General features: G+C 39.1%; 1 protein-coding gene across 8 annotated transcripts in view; it reads left to right on the top strand.

Moving 5' to 3' along the window:
* Positions 1-25,806, top strand: part of PDE4D (phosphodiesterase 4D) — a 530,915-nt gene that overhangs the window by 21,013 nt on the left and 484,096 nt on the right. For 2 of the 8 annotated variants that reach the window (XM_085042342.1, XM_085042343.1), the window contains one exon: positions 11,376-11,541. The exons of 2 other annotated variants lie outside the window; for them this stretch is intronic. The gene's annotated coding sequence lies outside the window, so the exon portion shown is untranslated. Of the gene's footprint in view, positions 1-4,293; positions 4,373-11,375; positions 11,542-16,510; positions 16,632-17,570; positions 17,741-20,676; positions 20,838-25,806 lie in introns of those variants that run through there. 4 more of the 8 variants (XM_085042344.1, XM_085042345.1, XM_085042348.1 and 1 more) reach the window with 4 other exon arrangements.

Genomic DNA, 25,806 nt, shown 5'->3' on the forward strand with positions numbered 1-25,806 from the left:
GCTACAAGATCTGAGCAGTACAAGGAATCATTTCTGGGGTGTTTCTGGTCACAGTTACCTCTGAATACTGAGGGTGTTCTTGCAGATTTGGCTCCATGGACTTTTTTCAAAGTTCTCTTTTTTCCACTAAGGTTTTTCCTGGCTATTGCTTAGGCTCCTGCTTAGGTACTACCTTCATTTTGGCTTTGCTGGGAATTAAAGCTCCTGCTTACCAAGAATCATGTGCCTCTCTACCTTCCTGATTTTCTTAGAGTTTTTGCCTTTAAAAGATACTTTTGTTAGCTGCATACTATATTTTATGTTTAGGACTTTTCCATTCCTTTGACCCTGCCTCTATTTTCCTACCAGCAAAATATGGAAGAATGGATTTCACCAAGATTTAACTTATATTTTATTTTAGGCCAAGGCTCTTTGTGCACTGAAAGTCTTTCACAATTTCCTTATTTGGAGGAGGTATGCATAGGCTAGCATCCTTACCTCCTGAATTCCAGGAATGTTTCTGGCAAAACAAAGTCTTGAAAACAAATACATAGAAATAACTGCAAATTTTTACATGAAATCACAGTTTTTTAGAGATTCAATTCACATATTCCCATGCTTTCTTCGTGTTTTACTACAGAAGGAGCTAAATTCAAGTTAACCAGTATTTTCCAGAAACCTTAAAAATCACAAAAGTGAGGCCCTGTAGGAGGAATGTAGGACAAAGTAAAACAATAGCCTTATATATGGGCAAACAAATGATATAGCATTTTGTTTCAGCAATTCATGTGAACCAGAGCTGTTTTATGTATTCTGAGGCAGGGTTATTTACTGTCTTCAGTTTGACCTGCAGCCACCCCTATGTGGCTTTGGGAATGAATGCAAGTGAATAGCACATACTTAGGAAACTCCCTTCTACTATGTGCCATGGCTTGTTAAAGCAGCATTTCTTTTTCTTTTTGCATCCTCTGTAGAGCAAGGGGGTGATCCTTAATGCTTGGAGTGCTGGTATTGGGTATAATAATTGCAGCTTCCCTCATCGGTGTATTTTGGCACAATAAAGACTTGAACTGCATAGGATCTTGGTTTATATCTGCAAAGCCACACTTAGAAAAAGGTCATGTCTGTCACCGAATGTAATGAAAACAATATGTTTCAGTGTTCTCAGTGAAACCAGCTCTGGAAACTCCTTTCAGGTGACATGAGATGTTTTGTTTCCATTTTAATGATAATTCTATGTTCTCTAAAACTATAACAATATAAGTTCTGTTGAATGGCAGATAAAAATGCTCCTTTTCTAAAAAGGTCAAAGCAATTCTTCAGCTATATCTAAATGTATTTTAGCTCTGCAAGTGCCTTTCTGAAGCAAACTTCCTTTGAAATGAAAAAATTTCCACATAGTCATTTTTCCTTGATGAAATATCTCTTTGAAAAATTTTTAACTAGTTTAGTTAGTATCTAGGGAAATGCCACAGTAGTAGCTCATACTTCTTAGGCCTCTGGATGGAAGGTGTTTTCAGCCCTCCCTACATTCTCCTCAGGTCTGCACTCCTGGTTGTTTCGTCGATGAGAATAAAAATGTTTTTTTCCTTTTTTCTCGAGGTTCAGATTTTGATATGGTTTTGTGATGTGTTGCCAACAGTTTCATCCAGTCTGGAAAATGACTTACAAGGACCCCAGGTGGGATGTCCTCTGTACAATGCAGCCAAGCATCTGTGTCAGACAAGCACAGCCACAGGCCACATGGATAACCAAGAAATTTTCTATATAGCAGCAAACACAGCCAGAAGTTTAGAAACAAAGTTGGCAGGAGTCTTATGGCATTTTGATGAAGTGCAGAAGAAAAGTTAAGAATGGTTGTTAAGCCTGGTTCCAAAGCAGGAAAAAGGCATAGCTGCATGCAAAAAAGAAAAGGGGAGTTAATTTGTGTGTTGCCTGTAGAAGGGTTTTGTAGTGAAATTTACCGTCTTGAGCCAAGGATTTGAGGTGTGCTCTGAAGAAGCAAGGAAACTGAGGCATGACAGTATCCGGTTTGGAAAAATATGGTGATTCCTGATATTGAAGTCTCTTGGGGGAAGTATACAACAGGAGATGCAGGGACAAAAACAGTGCATAAGTAAATATGGAACTGAGAGCAGATATAATCTGATACAAAGATTCTGAAAAAATAGAAAACCTTTAGACAGGACGTTTTATAGTAGTTGTTACATTTAAAAATTCCAGAAGAAAATTAACTGTCTTACCACATTGCTAGGCTGGACTGCCAGGCCTACAGGTCTCTCACTCCCTTATTTCTAAATAATTGACTCTAATTCTTTTGATCAGCTGGAGTATATATAGCAGATGATTCAATTTGCCATAGTGTAATGGTAGAAGCAATAACTGCATCTATAAATATTTTTTATATTTAATTGAATTTGGAAATGATGGACATGGCTCTTCAGAATTTTAAATTGGTAGTTTTAAAATGTAGCTGCAGATGTAACCTTAAATATCTGGTTTAAAATTGCTTCATTATAGAACTGTAAGGGACATGTAGAGAAATGGCAGATGAAATTAATGCATATGAACAATCACCCACACGCGTACTGATTCCCTACTTTAATTTCACTTTTCCTGCGTGCTGATGAGGTAGTTACTTTGTTTTGATCTTTGAAAGCTCATTAAGAACACTCATTAAGCCTCAGAATACTCAGTGAAGTATAGCTTCTGCTGTTACATGCAGGGTACAGTTCAATAACCTTTTCAGATTATAACAATTTGGTAGTAATCAGGAATAGTACCCCAGAGACTAAGTTACCAAAACATGATATAGATAAAAACAAACATAGAGATGTCAGGCTGATGCGTTGTCTAGGCTGGCACCACTCTCATATTTTAAGATGCTCAAATTTAAACTTTGTCACAAAGAGATTGGAAACCAAATGAAAAGTACTGACACTTCAGCTGTACTCTTGCAAATTGGATTTTTTAATATCCCTCTCCTTCCTGCTCATTCTTTCTCGTTAACTTGAATTCCTTTAAGCATTTATTCTTCATAAAGTTCTAAATTTTGTTTTAACTATGTTGTTTTCTGTCCCCTCCTGCTCTCCAGGGAGGGAATCTTTTAGGCCCTCTTATAATTGCCCAGACTTCCTGAATTTTTGGTAATGTGTGCCACATCACTGCTGCCAGCATCCTCAGATCCTTCCTATGAGACTTGGGATCTGTTATTTTGGTCTGAAACAGGATAAAATATTGCATTTAAATGTATGACAGCTCATAGAGCACTTGGAAAACAACAAGAGTAGGAGTGCACAAGCAAGCTTCAGCTCTGCTGAGGGATTGAGCTTATACAAAATTTTGTAGGGTAAATTTCCTTTTTCCTGTGTTAAGGAAAATCACGCTTATCCCTAAATGAGGAACATAAAACTTTACATAAATTATTAGTTGAGAATTATCACCTGCAACGTTTCTTGCCCACAGCAGACCATTTTCTTTTCATTTAGTTTTATCTCTCAGTCCATTGCTATCAATTGTCCATGAGGCATCAGTCCCTTTTCCCCATGATGCTCAATCTGCTGTGGGCAATTTTCTTCATTTCATAGGTTTTATTCTTATTTGGCTCATTTTGCAATTAAGATGGTTCCTGTCTCTGCCATCCTTTCTCCTCCCTGCTCCCTCCCTTCTCCAAATGTGCTCAACAGCTGTTTGCTTTCTCTGTTGCACATTTGATTCTCTGACTCATGTATCAATAAAAAAACCTGCCACAGATGAACGGGGGCAAAGCTGAAATGTCTCACAAAATTATTGCTTATGAAATTCTGCTTGCTTCATCACACCTATGTCTGGAGGGTGTGACAAGCCTTGATAAACTTCTGAAGGTTTGGGCAGTCCAGTGACTTGATGAGGAAGTCAGGAAGAAAAGGCATTGGGACCTTCTGTCTGCTGTAGCCTAGGGAGACTGTTCAGAGGGAGACTGTTCAGAGGGAGACTGTTCAGTTACGGTCCGTGGGCTGGGCAAGGAACAAGGAAGTCCCCTCCTGTTTGCAATTGTGTGTTGTCAGAACACGGAATTGAGTGAAATGGAGGCTTAAACAGGGACGTGGCTGAGTGTTACTTAGTGAGCTGAGCACATGGTTTACTTAGTCTTCTAGCTAAACTGTGAGGATTCTCCCTTATTGGCAGTATTAAACAGAATCTTGAAATATCACTTGAGGTCTTATCTTCGATTTAGCGCTCCAAAACACCTATTCTATTCATCTGAGGCAGGTATATCTCACCGAATTGTTGCTGGGGCTCCGTTTCAGCTTTGAGCCAGCAGCACTTGGAGCCTGAAGGCAAATGAGTCATCCAAGGAAGAAGGAGCTGTGGCAGAGCAGCAAGAGACCATCACAGGACATCTCTATCTGATGTAGGTAGACTTTCCTTAACCTTAACCAGTAGACCTACCAGACTAATGGCATGGCGCTAGAGGCATTATCTTAAATATTATCAGACACTACCCAAGAGTACAGTGAATGAAAGGTTCCTGTATAGTTGAAAACCAATGAATTAGAAAAAGTAATTATTTTGCATAATTATAAGCATAATATTATTATTTTACCACTGCTAATTACTTTTTCAATTTGGAATAATAAGCAATTAATTTTTTAAAAATTATATTCAATCTCAGTTATAATGGAACTAACTTTTCTTAATTGCCAAAAGAAATAAAATTTTGGTAGTTAGCGTGGCTTTTGAGGGGTTTGAGAGACCATAAAAGTAAATGCAATTAGAAGTGCAATTGGGAAAATGGAAGCTTTTCACAACATCGATAATCCCAATATTCAACATGTTTATTATTTGAGAATATTCTGTTTCAGCTTTGGAATAATCCAAGTCTTTAATATTGGATCAATTCCATATTAAACCAGGTTTTTCTGGATATTTGAGTTATTGTTTGTGTTTCCACTTATTAGATTACATCTTTACATGACCTCTACCTTGAGATGACTGTTCCTTAATTTAGCATGTCAGTGTCAGAGAGGATTATGTTGCACCACAGAAGGCTATTCAGAAGAGAAGCCTAATTCACCTCAGATGGGCTAATCTAGTAAAACAAAGTATAACTTCAGTAAGCAATTCAGATACTGGAATCTCATGTAAATATCAGTAGTGGCAAAGGTCAAAGGCCCATCTTTCCCTGTATCATAGGATCATAAAAGGATTTGGTTTGGAAGAGACCTTAAGATCATCTAGCTCCAGACTCCCTGACATGGGCTGGGACTCTTTCACTAGACCAGGTTACTTATAGCCTCATCCAGCCCAGTGTTGAATACCTCCAGGAACAGGGAGCCTCCTGCCTCTCTGGACAGCCTGTTCCAGTGCCTCCACACCCTTATAGCTAATAATTTCTTCCTAATGTCTAATCTAAGCCTACCTTCCTTCAGCTTCTCCCCTGTCCTATGCCTACATGCCCTTCTCCAACCTCTTTGTAAGCCCTGTTTAACTACTGGAAGGTACTATAAGGTCTCCCTGAAGCCTTCTCTTCGCCAGGCTGAACAATCCCAAGTGTCTCAGTCTCACACAGGGAAGGTGCTCCAACCCTATGATCAACTTAGAGGCTCTCCTCTTCAGTCATTCCAACAGGTCCATGTCTTTCTTGTGCGGGGGTCTCCAGAGCTGGACACAGCATGCTAGGTGGGGTCTCACCAGAGCAGAATAGAGGAGAACCTTCTCCCTTGCCCTGCTGGCCACGCTGGTTTTGATGCAGTCCAGGATGCAGTTGGCTTCCTGGGCTGTGAATACAGATTGCCAAATCATACTGAGCTTTTCGTCTTCAAACAGCAAGTGTGTGTCTCTGGGACAAGTCTCAACCCATTCTCTGCCCAGCCTCTGTGCTTGGGATTGCCCAGATCCAGGTGCAGGATCTTACACTTGCCCTTGTTAAACCTTATGATGTTTGCAGAGTCTCACCTCTCAAGCCTGTCAAGGTCCTTTTGGGATCCCTTCCCTCCAGTGTGTCAACTGCACATTACCGTCTGGTGTCATTGGCAATTTGCTGAGGCTGAGCTTAATCCCACTGTCTGTATCTCTGGCAAAAATATTGAAAAGTGTTGGTCCCCATACTGACCCCTGAGAAATTATATATGTCACAGGTCTCCACTTCGACACTGAGCCGTTGACTGCAACTCTTTGAGTGTGATCATCCAGCCAATTTTTTATCCACTGAATGGTCCATCCCTCAAATCTCTGTTTCTCCAGTTTAAAGGCAGTGATGGCATGCAGAACAGTGTCAAATTCTTTCACAAATTCAGGTAGATGACATTTGTTGCACTTCCCTCATCCACTACTGTTGTAACCCTATCATGGAAGGGCAATTTAATCAGATCTTCAGTTAAACCATGTTGGTTGTCACCAATGACCTCATTATTTCCCATGTGCATTAGTGCAGTTTCCAAGAAGTTCTGCTCTAAGATTTTTCCAGGTACTGAAGTGAGACTCACTGGCCTATAGTTCCCTGGACTTCCTTATGTCCCCTTTTAAAAATGGGTGTTGTGTTTCCCCTTTTCCAGTCAATGGGAACTTCACTAATCTGCCATGACTTCTCAGGAAGGATAGAGAGTGGCTTAGCCACTTCTTTGGCCAGTTTGCTCAGGACCCACAGATGTATATCCTTGTATTTGTATTTCAGGTTCCTTAGATGGTCTTCTTTCTCCCAATCCCTACTTTCAACTTCTGCAACTTGAGCAGCGTGGCTGGAACACTTGTTGGTAAAACACTGAGTCAAAAAAGTCATGGACTACCTTGGCATTGTCCATGTCCTGGGTACCCAGGTCTCCTATATCTTTCCTGAGAGGACTACGTTTTCCCTTGTCTTTATTTTATCATTGAGACACCTAAAGAAGCTTTTTTTTGTTACCCTTGATATCCTTGGCTAGGTTTACTGCTGCCAGTGCTTTAGCTTTCCTCACAATCTTCCTGATATTCGGGCAATTTTTTTGTATTCCTCCCAGGATACCTCTCACTTCTTCCAGCCTCTGTAAGGTACATGTTTGCACAAGAACTCCTTGTTCAGCCATGCAAGCTTCCTGGACTTCCCTGATTTCCTCTTAATAGGGATGCATTGTTTGTGAACCTGGAGGAGACAATTGTTGAATATCATCCAGCTCTCTCGGATTCCTCTTTCTTCTGGGACTCCCTCTCATGGCACTCTACCAAGGAGACCCTTGAAGGGACCAAAATCTTCTTCTGGAATTTATGGTTGTGAGCTTGCTGTGTGCCCTCCTCAATGCCCTAGGGATCTCAAACTCCACCATTTCATGGTCACCACAGTCCAGGCTGTGCTTGAGCTTCACATTTCCTAACAAGACCCTCCTGGCTGGTAACAACGAGGTCCAGCAGCACATCTCTCCTCAGTGCCTCCTCTATCACTTGGAGAAGGAAGTTGTAATCAACAGGTTCCAAGAACCTCCTGGAATGCCTATGGCCGCCTGTGTTGTCCCTCCAATTGTTATTGGGGAGGTTGAACTTCCCCATGAGGATCAGGATATGTGAATGTGAGGCCACTGCTATCTATGTGTAGAAGGCCTCACCAACTTAATCTTTCTTTTCAGGCATCCGCAGAGACCTACTATAAAATCACTTATTCCTGCCCCCCTTTAATCCTGACTCATAAGCTCTCAGTCAACTCCACATCTGTCCCCAGGTGGAGTTCCATGCACTCCATTGCCACAGATGACATCACTGCCTTCTCACCTTCCCTGCCTGTCCCTCCTAGAGACTGTGTATCCTTCCATTCCAACACTCCATGAGTTTCTGTGATGCCAATAAGATCAGAGCTCTGCAGGTGTGTACCAGTCTCTAGCTCCTCCTCTTTATTCCCCAAGCTGAGTGCATTATGACTTTCTGTCTGGAGTTCCTTGGTATTGTGCTTCAGGTATTTTCCTCTGAACCTGCATAACCTCTCCAGACTCTGGGCATCTCTTGCTGTCTGTGGCTACTGGTATGAGTGGATGGCATGTTATCCCACACCTTATCATTGTTAAACCTGATGATAGCCCCCTCTCCCATCATATCTCATTTAAAGCCCTAGAAACAAGTCTTGACCAAAGACAGTTTTTCCCTTTTGAGAGAGGTTAATTCCATTTGAAATCATCAAGTCTGGTGCCATGTAGGCCAACCCATTATCAAAGAAAAGAAAATTTACTGTGACTGTTACACCAGTCACAAGGTCATTTATTAGTAGACTGGATCCACCTGTTTTCTTTCTATGTTATTACCTGCACCTGGAAGAACAGACATAAGAATAACCTGAGGTTCTGATTCCCTCACAAACTGTCCCAGGCCCTTGAATTCTCTTTTGATCACCTTTGGACTATGTCTTGCATTTGCGTCACGGTACGTATAGAGGGATAGCAAGAGGTAATTGCTGGAAAAAGGAAAATGTCTGAAATCAGAATCTTAGTTTCCCATCTCAGTTTTGGTGCAACAGTGTCAGAGAAAGATGTAGAACTAAAACAAGCACAGAAAATGCTTCCCCATAATAGTCTCCTAACTTCCAGTGCACTGTAAGATGTCCCTAGGCTGAAATAGATGTAGGATTTCCTGAATTGGATATGATTTCTGTTTGGGTCAGAGTCACACAGGTCAATTATTCGTGTGAAAACACACTTGTTATGATCTTTTTCTTACCCACCTCCTTCTGCAAACACATCTTCCACTGGCAATGAACGAAAAATTCAGTGTAGTATTGGACTGTTTTAAAAGAAATAATTTGCCTCTTTCCAGTTCTTCCAGAATGTGCTGTGTTTGTTCAAATCAACCAGAACTAAATAAAACAAATGCTCATTTTTAGCTTTTTGTTTTCTTTTTAATATTGAATTTTATGCTGGGTGGAAGTAGAAAATAAAATCTCCCCTAAAGAAAATCTTAGTTATATGCTATCCTGCTCTTAAAAACATTTCCAAAAAAGAAATAGTAGTGATTTTTCAATAACCAGTTCTGAGTTTCAAATAATAAATCAATAATCCTTTAGCAAGATTGAAGTAATTTTGTTCTTTGTTGTGCTGGTTTGTCACAACTTGTTAGGAGGATTTATTTCCCTTTGGGACCATGACACTGCTGCCATGACAACAGTAATTCACAAAGCCAGATTCATCCCGTGATATGTAAAATTATGGAGACTGTCTAGGATGTTGCTAAGTATTATATATTTTCTTTTCTTTTGTTAGTAATTTAACTTGGTGGGTGGATAATAACACCACCACAGTTTGGAAGCTTTCAGATGCCTATTTGCCTATTCCATCCTATATGGAAGCTTTCTTGCAGAAAGTTCCAAATTTAATACAAAACCTGTTTTTCACATGATAAGCCCTTGGTGAAATGCAACAGCATTAGCAAAGGTCCAGGTAATTCAACCAGATAGGTTTATGTGTGTGATCTTCATAGCTATTTTTTATGACTCAAGGTCATTTTCTATTACATTTTGGGCAGAAAGGGAATGTTAGCACAATTTATGCACTACCATGTGCTTGTTATCAGGCTATATGACAAATAGAGTCTATTTCCTAGGCATTACAAGGGTCTTTCAGCAGTAGAAAAGTCTGTTTTGAGATCAGGAAGCATTAAAACAGTTCCCATCAAAGTTTTCTTTCTGTAAGAGAAATACTGCAGTTTCCAGTGCAAGCCTGATTTCAGCTTGATAAGTAAAAGTGATTTTGTCAAGGCCTTGCCATCAGATCTCTAGTTTGTCAGTGCAGAATATGCATAATTCTCTTGCATTTAATCAGTTCTCATTTTCCATTTAATGATTTTTTTTTTTTTTCAAAAAAGGCTAAGTGAGACTTGGCAGTGCTGGGACTGTTTCCCAATTCATTTAAAAGGTAAAACAAAGGAAAAGAGTCCCTGTCCATTTCCAAGGTATTTTACAAGGATTAATTTCACCTTCCAGTGTCCTGTGCAGGATTGACAAGTGACAGCAATGGAGTCACCAGTTTTCTGCTCTCCAGTTTCCCCATATTGGCTGCCACAGTGATATGGAGAATCTTTAACTTTCTCCTTCCTCTACTTTCTATCAGGCCGTTTGGGGTCCGGGCAGGTAGCCAGGTTTGGGAGTGGTTATTTGGCTGGTGGTAACACATGCTCCTGAGGATCAGTTCTTCCTTACTCATGAGAGAAAAGACTGAGCTGAGTGATTTTCTTAAAGAAAGGTGGATTGGCTCATGTGCAGTCAGTTAGACCATGTTCAAATTAAAACTGTGTTTGTGGTGTCTTGCTGTTCTGCTCAAAATCTCCCAATAGTACTTTGACAGACTGCTGTTAGGTCTGCGAGCTGCATGGCTGGAGTTTCAAATTCCCTTGGTTTTTGGATCAGCCTCATAGCTATGAAATCTGCAGTGGTCACTGACACCTTATCTTCTATGAGTGGAGTCTGTCACATCCCTTCCTGCACTGGGACCAGGGACCATTGTGCTGTTCCTGAAAGATGCCTCTATGATGATGGGAGATTGTTCTGGTTTGTGTTCTGTTTTGCAGGAACAGTTGACTGTTAAAAGAAGTCAAGATTTTGCACTGAGGAACAGTGATTAATTTAAAATATTTTAGATTCATTTTAGATTGGGTAAATCAATACCTAATGTATCTGCCATTTTTTACAGCTATTTAGTTCATATTTCTGTGTGCCCTTTGGACTTTGAATCAGGATTCTTTCAAATTTTCAGATCTCCATTGGTGTGTGAAGCATTTCTAAAATGTAACATTTTTCTTTGATCTCCTCAGTCTCTGAAATTTCCTCTTTTCCCCCCTCCATTTTCCTGGGTTCATTTTCTATTTTTTAAATGAATAGACTTCCGCCCGTTCAGGAAAATTCTTCTGCACTCTTCCTTCTATCCCTTTCTGTCCTTACAGGCAAGACAGAACAAACCTGGTTTCAGAGATTACAGATTTTTGGCTGCTCTGTGTAGTGGCCATCCTGGGGCCATTAGGAATTAGTATCCCATGTCGCCATCTTGTAGAAATTTGCAGTGTCTGGTATTAGATAGCAAAATTGTGTATATCTTGCTATTGGTATTCCGTATTGCAATAACTTCCTTAAATCCACCAGAATTAGTAAGCTTTTGTGAGATAAATTGCACAATCATTCTGGAGGTGGTATAGAAATCAAAAGTAAAATACTTTGGTTTTCATATCCATGCTTAGAACATATGATTCTTTCCACTTTTTTCTTAAATGTTCACTTCTGCTTCTAACTATTTTTCCCTGTGTGGGGTCCTGCTGACAGTAAGTTAATATGGCATCTTCCATAATGCAGGGCTAGAATTGCTCCAAGTGAGAATCCCTGGACACAAACCTGTTGCAATTTACTGGGGATGTCTTTGAAAAGCTTTCTAAAATCTGAGTTGCAGTTTTTAATTCTTTTTTTTTTTAACTGTTAGGAACTTGTTTGTCACTTCAGTCCCTCACCCATTTTCTTGGATACCTGTGCTGCTTTCTTAAATTTGGTTTTGGTTTAATGTCTGTGTACCCTACCTGTGGATAGCACAGCAATTTATCTTGCATCTTATTCTTTATAAAACTGGTACAACAGTGGCAGCAGCAAAGGTTAGTGTTGAGACTTGCCTATTGAAGAGGAAAAAGTTGGATTTGCTGTTGAGAGTATAATTAATATTAATTAAAATATATCCCCACCCCCTTATACTGTGTGCTTATATGACAGTGCTTTCTTCTTGTGCTCTTTCTTATAATTTTCCCCTATTATTTTCCATGGAAGGAGAAAAAAAGGCTTTTATTTCATTTGAATAAAAACTACTTTGTTACATTAGAAACATTGGGAATAGGCCCATTTCTCAACCAATTCTAGGCATAGCTTTATTCTTTGCTTATTTGATTACCATGACAACCTGGGATAGGACATTTTTGGTCTATTCCTTTACCTACAATTTCCATTGTATGCACAAGCTGCTTTCTGACACTTTTGACTGGCTCAGTGAGCTGAGACTCTCTGGAAGTTGGGAGTTGAGTTTAGGACTACAGAGGCAGTGAATATGCAAGGCTATTCTTTACTGTAGCACATATTGTAATGTAACAGTCTCCACTTGTTTATGTCTTTTCTAAGCAATCTGATTCAAATTCATTAGTTTGCATTCAACAGTGAGTATTGAGCATTGCCACTACTTAATACATGACATGTTGCCTTGCTTAAGGTCCAGGGCTGTACTAGTTAACTTTCAGCTGACTCTTTTTGAGTGCAGTGTCATCTATGACTATTGTCTTCACACTACTGAAGTGCAAAGGCAGAGACCTGTTGGTTTGGTTTTTTTTAGATTTCATTAAAGAAGGAACTATTGTAAGAATTGTCACTGATGGAAGTGAGAGTGGATAAAAATCAGTCAATAATATGGGAAAAAAAGTTTTCCAAAAGGAATTCTAGAGACAAAAGTTATTTGAAAACCTATATCTGGCTCGTTTCTTCCTACCTCCTGTCTGAACATAGCACTGTGGTGATTTTGTAGCAAGGAGGAGAGCATATTTGTAAAACTCAGGCAGAATACAGAGTAATAAAATTTGACTCACATATTTTTGCTGGATTATTCATGAATCCTATGTGCTAGACACAACTGCTTGAACTGAAGTTAACATGCAGCTTGTACTGGGTTAGGATTAAGACCTTTGGCCACTGAAGTACCATTTGGGTCGAATATCAAAACTCTGTGCTGATTGTTTGAATATTGAATGCCAGCAGTTTGGTATGACAATACAAGTCTTTGTAGAAATTACTGTTCAGCTCAGTGCAAATGTGGGAAGGATAAAAGTTTGTAATATTTCTTTGCAAGTTAATGTTCTTTTGTGGTAAAACTCTTTGTGATGTGAGGCCAGAAAGATACTTCAGAGTGCAACTTCATTAGAGATCTGAAACTTAAAAATTTAACTTATAAATTGAAAACTTCATTTAACAAGAATGGTAAGTTAGAAGAGTTAATTAATGTTCAGATTAATTTGTTTTAAAAGTATAGAATAAATCCTAGGACAGTGAAAGAATAGTACTCAGTACACAGTACTAATTTCTACTGGTAGATGTGCCATGGCCTTGATATATATGTTCAGAAGATGTACATGATCCTATTTGCTTTTCAATTTAGCCTGCTAAGGACTGTATTTTTATTCTTATGTCTGACACTTGTTTTCATTCAGTAGGCCAAAATGTTTTTATGGATCAAATCACTGAGATGTCTGAAGTGCACTGTGAAATATGTCAATACGTGCATTAGTGGGTTTTTACTGTGTTTCATGAGTAATTTTTAGTTGCTGCCTTGCATTGTGAACTTTTATCACCTAAGAGGTGTTAAAGGCTTAAAGTCAGCCATTTTGAATCAGAGGAACTCCAATTCCAAGTATGTCCCAATGCCTATTTCTGGGAAACTTTATTTATTTGTTTTTTATTTTATTTTATTTTCAAGGTAAAGCTATTCTGACACCTTTTAAAAATTGTGCTGTCTTTTAAATGCAAAAACTGCTGAACATTTTTGTTGCAAAGATAGATAAATTAATCTCTAGTTATTTTATTAAAAATATTTTAATTGGATGGATGATTTTGAGCTGTACAACTTCCATTACACTCTTCCTAGCAATGGATATCAGTATTAGTTCACTCTGAAAAGTAGGTGCACAAGGGATGCCTTAACCAGATCATGTGTGTAGGGAAGGCATATGTGTTTTCTATAAGAGAAGATAAAAGCTATTAAACTGCCAGAGGAATGAACTTATTTATTTCCCTGAAGTCTCAGCTCAGATTTCATTAAATATTTGAGCTTCTAAGGTGCTGGTATATTGGATTTTGAGAGGAGAGCATGGACAGTAGTCCGGGGCAAGTCTGTCTCAGACACATTAGCTTCAGCTGCCCGACAGAATCCGACACAAATTCAGAGCCATTAAAGTAACAACTTTAATGAACAAGTAAAATTTGTTAATAGAACAACTCTTACAGTATTGAGTTTCTAACTGTCACCTCTATATTACACTGAAGTTACTAAACAGCACCTGTCAACACAGCACTCTGCTACATGTTTCATGCTGAACTCTTGGTGAAATTCATTTGAATTATCACTCTTAAGATTACTACATCAACATGGAAAGCTATTTTGTTTCTAGTGCTGAATTATTAGTATTTTTATGATTCGGTTCAACTGAAGAAATTGTGGAGGTAGTTTTTTTACTACTTTCTTTTCATACATGTAATCTTGTTTTCATGGAACAGTTTGTTCCTATTTCTTATTCTTCTTTAAGAAATATTGTTTTGCATTGGAGCATTAGAGTGGTATCAGGTCCAGGGAACTCTGTTTACGTGGATGAAAAACAAACTAGAAAGTTTTTAATCAACCCACAATTGGCACAATCAAGTTATAAAACCTTAGGCTGAATACAAACCACGTAGATTAAAGACTCTCTCAGCTGGGGTGGCCACCTTCTTGTATTTTCATTACTTTGGACTTGACATAAGCATGGTGTAATACTGAATGGCTCCTGAAGTGGTGTTTGATTCCCTTCTTCTTGTCTGCCTTGTCTCAATGCATTTGTGGTTCCCATTCTTCCTGGCATGGTCCTGAAGGTCTCAAAGGTAAGAGAAACACCAGTACCTAGGACATGCAAAATTTCTCTATTAGGTGCTTCTTGGTCACCAAAGATTACATTAAATACTTCTGTTCTGGTGTGAATGACTGTGAAGAATCAAGGGTTTAAATGGATGAGCCATGAAATGCAAGCATATGGATAAAAGCACTGGGCAAATCCAACTCTTCCTAGACATACCTGCATTTGAGTATGCACTCTTTGGACTTCTCTTTCATCCTCCCTCTGCTTAATGAAGAATTGTTACTTGTGCTAGGACATTTGATAGCATAATTTCATGCCTGACAAAGGAGTCAGCAAAAAAGCAAATGTTTTTCTATATAAGGTGCTTTGTTTGTTGTTGAGTGAATGTGATAAAAGGGAAGCTAATCCAGATACAGGTAGTGAAGTTATATTTTCAGTCTCTGTTTATCCTCGTAGTGCCACTTTTATTTGTGACAGAGTGGAAAAAATTCAGCTTTAAACTTGGAAGTATTTGATGAAGTTTCACTTAATGGTACTGCCAGCTTCTGAAGGAGGAAAAAAAATCTTCCTTTGATATTCTCCAGTTTTAGTGGTGCAAGTGTATGTTCTGTATTGAGTAATCCGACTGATAATGAAAGGTGATTTTGTGGAATCTATTAAGAACTCCAGGAACAAAAATAATCAATATTAAATCTTTTCACCTCTGTTTTCATATTACTTTTTTACTCATTTGTCCTTTCCCTCTTTTCTCCTGTGTCAGTGGTGCTGCCTGTTAACTATGAAAGTCTCAGCCACCCTAAAACTCTGCTGAGTGCGGTATCCTACATTTGACATTGGCCTGAAGTTGATGCTTACAGAGAAGTACAAGAGGGCACATATAAAACAATGCTTTCTCTGACATTACCTCCCAGATTCTGATATGCAGATATGCATTGCAAATTAAGCTAGGCGTTTGTATTCCAAATATCTGCTTTGTTTTGGGTTCAGTCCAGAAAAGCCCAAACAAGGAAAATAATAAATGAGTAGATTTTTCCAGTTCTAAATGTAAAACCAGTCTTCACCTCTTGATGAATAAAGGACTGTTCCTTTGCGGGCACTATTAACCAGTCCTTAAAATGTTGTGAATATCCTTTCACTTCATAATGTGTTTCAGTAGAATACTATCCTCAGGAGAATAGAGGGTTTTCCAATAAAATGAACAACAAATACATACATAGGTACATATATATATATATATATATATATATATATATATACACACACACACACACACACGTATATTTACATACATACATACGTATCTATATACACATATATATATATATACATATATATATATTTTAAGAGTGAAATGTGAGTTGTTTTAGTGCCTTATGGGTTGTGGAATAATTTCCGAGCTGCTTCATGTGATTAGAATTTTCATGCGATTGGAACAATGAGGTCTTTATTTCTGACAGATGAAAGTTAAGTCATTTATTATACTATAGTTACTAAAATATTGAATTTCATGCTCCTTATTATCTAACAAGTAAGCTCATGCTAGTTTTTTCTATACTTGTATTTAGAATACACTTAAACATGTACAATTTTGAAATGTATTATACATGTTTCTTCCCAAGACTTGCAAGAAAACAGCTAGGATACACTTGGTTTAATAGCTGGATGAAAATATCTGTGTTACAAACAGGTATGGTAACAGCAATTGCTGAGATATACTGCCATAGCAGTATGCCTGCAGCATCTCATCAGTGGAACTGTGTAATTGTTTTCCATATGTCCTAAAATAGTACTTATAATATCAGCTTTGTGGGCATATTTACTTGAAAATCAATAAAATTCTTGCTAAGGGCAGGAGTCTTTGTAATGAATACCTGCAGGTCTGTTTTTTTCCTTGCGAATTTGTTACCAGCTGGCTTAAAAATTGGTTTCAAAATCCATGTATGTGGTAACCTGTGTATACTCTCATTTTTCACATAACCTTCTTTATCTTTGTAGCTTCTAGGTTTTTCTGGACAAGTAGCATGGAATATCTAAGCTTTGGGGATTTCAATGATCTCCTTTAACAAAGAATTCAGATAGCTAAACTCATATGGAAGTGTAAGGTTCAGTGACTAGTTTCCAAGATCTCTTTTCTTTTATATCACTTCTAAGTCTCACGCCACACACTACACCCTACATGCAAATGCACCACCCCTCATCCTGAGTCTTTGACAAAGAACAGATTTTAAAGAAATTTATAATTCAGTTCTGTCCTTCGCCTTCAGTGCTCTTGAATGAAAACGAGCTGGCCTTTGTGCCTGCTAGCTAGTTTGTATCAACTATAAAACCAGAGGATGAGGAACTGGATTAAGGTATTCTACCCGTTCTCCAGAGGCCACAGGAAATCTTTTACTTGATAGCGTAGACGACGTGTAAAACTATGCAGAATTAGACCCTAAGGCCAAGTGACATAAAAAAAAAAATTATTATTATTATGTGACTAATCATTTATCCATCTAGTTCTGCAAAAACCCTAACAAATCCCCCCTCCCCAAAACAGAATGACAATATAATTGCACAAGGAAGAAAGCTGTAGGAGTGCAACTAGTTTATTTACACATAATAACATTTAACATTGATTTGTTTTTAGCTGTCATGCTAAAAGTGATGACTTTTTTATGTCTAAGCTGTTTTAGTGTTTATGACATTTACATACTTTTACTAAATTGTTATTTAAAGGAAAGATTTCTATTGTACTTCTGAAGCAGGGTTAAGCTAATTGAAAATCATGGCTTATTTTCTGAGACTCTTGTTTAATTTCTCCTGCATGTGAATATGACAACTGTCTTCAGGCAGCTGGTAGCTAATGTGATGGTAAAGCAGTTCTGAATTTTAAAGAATGCCTCAGCACTGGAAGGTTAAATCTATTGATGTTCCTCTTATCTAACCTGACATATGTCAAAAAAAAGATTGGCTCTAGGGCATAGATTTCCTCAGGGAGAGGATGCAGAATAAGAAACTTGCATGTGGCTGTGGTTTGTGATGATGACTTTGTGCTGCAGATACAGTCTCTGTCCCAGTTTGCTCCTGGTTGGAGTGAGGGATTCTGTGCCAGCAGGCTCAGTAACTGCTGAAACCAGGAGGAAACCTCCCAAATGACTAGCAAGCTTATTTTTGTGAGAACCATTCAAGTAGAAGAAGATAAATTTTAAGCATCTATTTCTAAGCTAAAGTAAGTGCTTTAGAAGTAGTATTTCTGTATTATAAAAACATTTGGTAAGTAGCATCAAATCCTTTTCTCCCTAAATGGTGGCAATAATTACTGTTATTTCCTGACTCTATTTTGCCGCTGTATGTATGCCTTGCTGTAGAGAAGCTACTAAAGTGAAGCTACTTTCTTATCACACACACTAAGTCCACATTCATGTGATTTTGTGCTGTTACTATTTGCCTGAGTGCTGTCAAGACCATACTTTTATTTTTCCGTAGCAATTTCTAGAAGTATAAGAAGTCCTCTAATGGTTTCTAGCACCTGCGGATTCATCTTATTTTTTTCCCTCTAGAGAAGGCAAAAGTGTTTTGACCAAAAAGAGGGGAACATAGGATTATTCAGGTTTCTCCTCCTGTACTTTCAGTGTTGACTGAATGCTCTAACCAAAGGCTAAGAATGAAATTCTGGTACTTTATTCTACAGACCCACTTGATTGATGGCCTGAGGTTGAGGCCAAGGGTATGAAGTTCAACAAGCCAAGTGTTGGGTCCTCCCTTTGGGCTGCAACAACCCCAGGCAGTGCCACAGGCTGGGGCGGAGTGGCTGGAAAGTGCCCTGGGGAAAAGGACCTGGGGGTGCTGGTGACAGCAGCTGAACATGAGCCAGGGTGTGCCCAGGTGGCCAAGAAGGCCAATGGCATCCTGGCCTGGATCAGCAATGGTGTGGCCAGCAGGAGCAGGGCAGGGATTGTCCCCCTGTACTGGGCACTGGTGAGGCCACACCTCGAGTGCTGTGTCCAGCTCTGGGCTCCTCACTGCAAGAAAGACATTGAGGTGCTGCAGTGAGTCCAGAGAAGGGCAATGGAGCTGGGGAAGGGTCTGGAGCACAAGTGCTGTGAGGAGCAGCTGAGGGAGCTGGGGGTGTTTAGCCTGGAGAAAAGGAGGCTCAGGGGAGACCTTATCATTCTCTACAACTGCCTGGAAGGAGGCTGTAGCCAGGTGGGGGCTGGTCTCTTTCCCCAGCAAGTAGTGACAGGTTGAGAGAAAATGGCCTCAAAGTTGCACCAGCAAAGGTTCATGTTGGACATCAGGAAGACTTTCTTCACTGAAAGAGTTGTTAAGTATTGGAATGAGCTGCACATGGAGGTGATGGAGTTACCATCCCTGGAGGTGTTCAAGCAGTGACTGGACATGGCACTTGGTACCATCGTTTAGTTGACATAGCAGTCAGGCAAAGTTTAGACTCAATCATAGATGTCTTTTCTAACCTATATGATTCTGTGAAAACTCTGAGGGATGCTACTTAAGTAACATAATCAAAGTTTGAAACGTAGGGCCTTCAGCCTGATGTCAGCTTACTGCAACCTGTTGCACATTCTTTTAACAGTCAACCTGTAACAGATGCAAGCAATTAATTAGACATTAGAGTGCTGAAGTAGCAGCTGTTGTACTTCTACACAATGGACCTTAAGGCAATGGTGTGAAACCAACAGTAGATCAGGTAGCAAAGTGCTGATAGGAGGTATCATTGATTTATACTTGATGTATTATAGTCAGTCTGGTCAGGTGGGAAGAAAGAACCGGCATTTCTCATTTCATTGAGATCCTTGTGGTAAGCAAAGTTAACCTCACTAATGTAAAATAAAAGATGTAGGTTAATGCCCCTTTTATAGAAAGAGAGAGAGATCTCTCTATAGGAGAGATTTCTAAGAGAGATCTTATAGTTTATGTGAAAATTTCTTGTACATCTCTAGTTTAGTTTACCTGTGTTACTAATGATTTTATGTAAATTGTGACTTTTCTGCTGTATTATAAAATAACACACTGAAACTGAGTTGATTCAGCATATCCAGGAGTTGTCTGGAAGACTGCTTATGTATGTTTAATATCATTGAGATGGCTTTCAACTGTTGTTTAAAATCTATGCTTCTGTGTTTTCTGGCATCCTTTTTTACCCTGCTCTTCATTAATTTTTTCATGCTTCAAATATGGACTTGCTAGCCTGTTGATTGCAGGCCTTATTTTCTTGCTCATTGGGCCTGAAGCACTTTAATCTTTCTGTATCCATTAAATATTTCCTATGAATACTGATTGAAAATAAGCTGTGTCAAGTGCTCTCTTGACTTCTATAAAATCTGTGCTACTCTTCCTGAATATTCACCGTAATAAGTATACCAGTTACTTGCTGTTTTCGTCAGCTTTTTGCTTTTGATTCACTTGTATATTTTACTACATTCAAAGTAAGCATTCTGTTTTGATATCTTTACCAGGGTTGTGTATTTTCAAAGTATGTGGAAAAATGTATTGTTGGTGAATTTACAAACTTAAAAAATAGATGGGACTTTTTGAGACCTTTACTGCAATGCAACATTATTTTGACTACAAATACTTTGAATTGTTTATGAATAAGGATATAAATTTTGCAAAGGGTGTATTCCTTTAAAAAGTTACATAGGAGGACAATAAGAAGAGCGAAACCAACTTTTTATTAACCATAGTATATGTTTGGAAATGACTTGTTGCATCCAAAAAAGGTGGCTGTTTTTAAAGGTAATAGTGTGGGGGAAGGAGGAGACCTTGGGGATCAGAGGTGGGTGGCAAAAATCCACCTGTTGGTTTCCAGGCAGCTCACAATTGAAGAGGTGACACAGTCAGCAGAATAAACATTACTTTGGGGGGCAAGAGGTGTGTTATAGCGTATAGGATTCAGAAAATTAGCTCTTGCCATTTAGCCTTCTTGTGAAATGGTTTTAAGTAAGCTAAAGTGAAGTATCTCAATTTTTGGAAAAGCCAGTGAAGAAGAGAATGGCACCAATTCAGACTCATTTCTCCTCAGTGAGAGGAAGTAATCATTCAGCCAATCTTTGGTAAGAAAATGGAGGAAGTGCTAAGCTGTCTGAAATCAGAAACTGCTACAACTTTGAAAAGAAATGCTATTGATCAGAAAAATACAGCTACAGTTTTATATGTTACTATTAAAGTGCATTCCTTCTTGTTACCTTGTCCTTACACTATTTCCAAGATGTTTCCACACTGGCTGGCTGGTTGCAGAGTGAGCTTTTTCCGTTGTGTGGCTGCAGAAGAAATACCTGGGTTAGAGAACATCTTGCAAAAGAATGGTAAGTTTTGGAATTGAAAAAAATAGGTTTATTGCCTGTCCCCTGACAAAGATGGGAAGAAAAACATTTTTATGGATTCTCATTATCACAGTAATTGAAACAAAATAGTATTTTGTGACAGATATTATTAAATAATGCAAAATTAGTTGGAAATGGAAAGGAACTACACAATTGAATTGGGCTGTTGTGTCTTAATTCTTGTCAAGGCTTTATAAGCATCTTGTCTTTATAACTTTAAAGATATTCAGGCATGGAGTTGAATAATGGTTTTCTGAATGATTGAAGATGAAAAACTATCCCGTGACAGCCACAAGCAACAGTTGAAAAACTGTGCACTTGTAGTCTTTTGATCATTTTTAATGGTGAGAATTTAGAATCTTGTGAGGAAAATAATTAGTATGGATCTTTTGCATTCAGGTTCTCAGCATTTGTATTTCTCTTTGGTGAACCAAATGCTGCCTTTTCTTAAATGATTCCTTCAAGAAGAGTCTTAATTGCAATAAAGTACATCCATGACCCCTACTGGACCAGACAGCAAGTAATTTGTGATTTCTCTCTCTCTTTTTCTCTCTCTCTCTCCCCACTTCCTGCTCAGGAAGATTTGATTCTTCTTGTCTCTCTTCTCTGGTATATTTTTTTCTCCTGCTTATTTATCCCCTGTGTTTTTCTATGCCAAACTAAGGAAAGAAAAAAAAAAAGGGAGTGGCTAGAAAGAGAGAAATGAAAAAAACATGGAAACAGAGAATCCAATTTGCTGGGTTATTTCCAACCTTGAAAATACTGAAAAGACCCATAACTATTTGTGTGATGTAGTATGGCAGAATGCACTAAGAATATTAAATTTCCTCATGCAAATCCATGTCCTGTCAAAGTTAGGCTTCTAGTGAGTTATTTTGTCTGTAGTCTGAGAGGTTTCAGGAATACGAATGTAGGTCTTTGGCTTAGGAGAGGACGCTCCTGCTGTGTTGCTCATAATCTTGTTTCCTGTACTGATCAACAAGTCTGCTCCTGAATGAAGGGAATTTAAAACTACTTCTTAGATTCCTTCAGGCAAAGTCATTTGAGCAAGATTGAACCTGAAGGTGAAGGTGAAGGTGTTCTGAGCTACCTTACTTGGCCTGAATTGTGTGAGTGCCACAGAACCCATCCCTTCCACTGACAAAGCCACTGAGAGGTTGTGTTAGATGGATGGTGAAAACTAACTCGGGGACAGGTAATACCTTCGGTTATGACAGATATTTTCTAAGTTGGGTGTTGATTCATCCGGAAATACTTAACAATTCTTTAGATTAATAGTATTTCAACCTGTGCTGTGCTCACATCCAGAGGCTGCATTGTGCAGTTTATGCTAAGTGCCACTCTTGGTGTCTGCTTCAAGGTCTATTTAAAATAGGACAGAAATAATAAATACACACCACAAGCTGAGACAACAGGCAATAATAGCACTCAGCCCTTAACTTTTGCCACATTGCCTTGTACAAATTTCACTGTGAATGCATGCTTATCCACTCTCCATATGATTGTGGTTTTGCTTTAATTTAAATTATTTTTCAAATTTGCATTTACTCTATTGATCCTGTTGTGATTATTATACTCTGCAGTAGGGTATTGATATTTTCAATGAGTTTTTCCTTTGAATTCAGTCATGTTCGTGTCTCTTTAAAGCATGTACCCTTCAATTTCACACAACTCTTACTGCGTGACGTTTTTGAAACACCAAACTTGTTTAGGAGACTGGCCTACTGCTCCTGATGATAGAATCATAAAATGATTTGGGTTGGGATGGACCTTTAAAGGTCATCTAGTCCAATCTTCCTGAAATGGGCATGGACATCTTCATCTATATGAGGTTGCTCAGAGCCCCTTCCAGCCTGATCTTGAATGGCCCTTGTCTTTGAATTCCCTGACCCAGGGATGGGACATCCCCCATCTCTGTGGACAACCTGTTCCACCATTTCACTACCCTCATAATTAAAAATTTCTTCCATATATCTAGACTGAATGTACCCTCTTTTAATTTAAATCCATTACTTGTTATCCTATCACAACAAACCCCATTATAAAAATCTGTCCCCATCTTTCTTTTTTGCCCCCTGTGAGTGCACACTGATGAGCCAGGTCCAATTTTTCATCTACCAGTACCCTGAGTCCTTTTTGGGAAGGCTGCTCTTGAGCAATTCATCCCCCAGCCTGTGTTGATACCAGGGTTGCTCTGACTCATGTGCAGCACATTGCATCTAGCCTCATTAAACTTCCTGAGGTTCACATGGGCCTCCTTCTTGAGCTTGTCCAGGTCCCTCTGGATGGCTTCCCATCCTTCGGGTGTGTCAACAGCACCACTCAGCTTGAGGTCATCTGCAAACCTGCAGAAGGTATACTCAACCCCACAATGTCTGTCATTAATGAAGAAATTAAATTACACTGGTCCCAGTACAGGCCCCTGACAGCACCACTTGTTGCTGATATCCACTCAGACATTGGGCTGAGTACCACTACTCTCTGGATGCAACCATCCAGACAACTTCTCATCCACTGAATAGTCTATCCATTGAAACCATCTCCCCCCAGTTTAGAGAGAAGGATGATGTCAGGGATGGTGTCCAAATCTTTACAGAAGTCCAGACAAATGACATCCATAGCCCTTCCCTTGTCCACTCATGCTGGGTTGGTCAGGCAGGACTTGCCCCTGGTGAAGCTGTGCTGGCTGTCTCAAATCATCTCCCTGTCCTCCTTAGCACAGCTTCAGGAGGATCTTTTCCATCATCTTCCCAGGCGCAGAGGTGAGGCTGACAGGTCAGCAGTTCCCAGGGTAGTCCTTTCTAAAGATGGATACAGTGTTTCCATTTGCCCTGTCACTGGGGACTTAACCTGACTGCCATGATTTGCCAGCTATCATGGAGAGTGCCTGGCAGCTACATCCACCAATTCCCTCTGGATTCTGGGATGCAGTGTTCATTGTTACTGCTCAGCAGTGCCTTTCAGATTCAGTCAAGCAACTCATAAAGGGCTGTCTGTGACTGTTTCATCTTTGCCTTAGAAATATGATGGAGACTTGTGAAATAAGAGGGCCGGAAGGGGAAATATATTTTTAAAAAAACTTTTAGTAGATTAAATATACTCCTCAGCATAGTGTCTTTCACCAGACTGTTTGGGATATATGTTTTGCTTGCTAATGCTCTACTTTATTAGCAAGGACTTTCTGGGACTGTCTGATAATGCTAACAAGTGTAACAATTTTTACAAGGTTTTCGAGACGCATTTGGAAGCAACAAGCACTTAATGCTGCCTAAATTACTAGTTAACCGCATTTCCTCCTTTCTGAAGTGACAACTAAGAAAAAGATAGTGCTTGAGGGGACCCATTTCTGACAATCACTGCCAGCATGAGTCAGTCTCTTAACACCAGATGGAGCTGCAGTTATGCAACCCCATGTGTCTATAGGTGAATGAAGGAGCAACCAGAACTTCTTTCCCCCAAGCCTCAAGTCAGGTGCCAACTTGTCTGATGCACTAGGCAGTCCTCTGGAAATGCTCTATCATGCTCCAAGAGCCATTTGCTTGGTGGAGGAGTGGCAGTATTTAAAAAAAAAAAAAAAACCAAAAAACTTTCCCTCTGAACTGTTTTAAATGGCACCATCAGAACTTGGAAAATTAAATCAAAGCCAGTTCAAGGCTTATTTTGGGGGGAGGGCAGAACAACTTTTCTCCTCCATCCTTCTCTTCTTTAAGAAAAGGAATTTAGAAGGCTCTGGCTGTCATTCTCTGTGCTTTTAGTGCAGAGTGGGGCTGGAAGTAAACACAGCTTTTCTGCAGGGTAGAAGGGAAAGGCCTTGCAATCTGAAGTCAGTGACTGAAGTGACAAAGCATTATAATAGTGCTGCAGCTGTTATCTTGTCATGAGGAGAAAAAGAATTCTGTTATGAACTCAGTATTTTGTGTTCAGATAGGAAAGCTAGCTCTACTTGTGTATGTCGGCAGGAAACAGGAAGGAGAAATTACACTTCCAGTTACATGGCAACTTTCTCTTTTTATAGGCTCAACATCTCATTTGGTGGTACTTTGAAAGTATTTTTTGCAAGCCACTTAACTTAGAGTTTGTAAATACTACTTTTTAAAATGACAATTAACAGGGTAGTTGGACTATTAAGAAAAAAAAAGAAAAAAAGGTAAATAGAGGCTATCTGAAGTTATTTGAATGCCCCAGACCAAAATTTGATTTACTTTTATGCCATCTCAGTGTAGGGAGATCACGATGTAGTTTAATTTTGTCAGATTGTCAGAAATCATGTTTTAATGAGTGTATTCCAGGGTGGAAGTGACTGAAGAAGTAGCAGTAAGTAGGCAGTGTTTAATACCTTAGGAGACAGGCAGCCGGCAATTAGACCTGCTTGGTCCTCTATGTGGTCACAGAGAGGTGAGATGTCTAACACCAGGGTGCCTCTGTCTGAGCATGTCACGAAGCCTTCAGCATCAAGGAAATACATTACACATAATGATTCCTATCTAGTCCCTGAAAAACTCATTAACTGAGGAGCTGAAGCAAAGGTAGTGATTAATTTAAAAAAAAAAAAATTTAACAGGTGGTTGTAGTCTATTAAAATGCTCTGGGGCCTTGATGTACTTGAATCTCACCACCATAATCCATCTCTGCTACTATGAAAGGATATCTCGCATTTCTTTAACCTGAATGACTGAATTTGATATGAATTCACAGATAATATTGATCCTAATGAAATTCTTGCTGTTCACTGAAACTTCCTGTTTACTGAAAGATTTCTGTGTCATGGTGGTGAGGGCCATGAATCTTAGTGTCAGCAACTTGTAGATTGGAAGTCTTGCCCTACATGGATTTGTTGTTCTGTCTAGTTCTCTTTTGCCTAGATTTTTTCTCTTGGGCTTATGTAGATCTGAAAGCATTCAAATTAGCAGTTGAAAGTGTTTTCTACTTTGCACTGACATTTCCTTCAGAG

This window comes from Lichenostomus cassidix, chromosome Z, assembly GCF_008360975.1.
Source record: "Lichenostomus cassidix isolate B80296 chromosome Z, HeHo_3.0, whole genome shotgun sequence".
NCBI lineage: Eukaryota > Metazoa > Chordata > Aves > Passeriformes > Meliphagidae > Lichenostomus > Lichenostomus cassidix.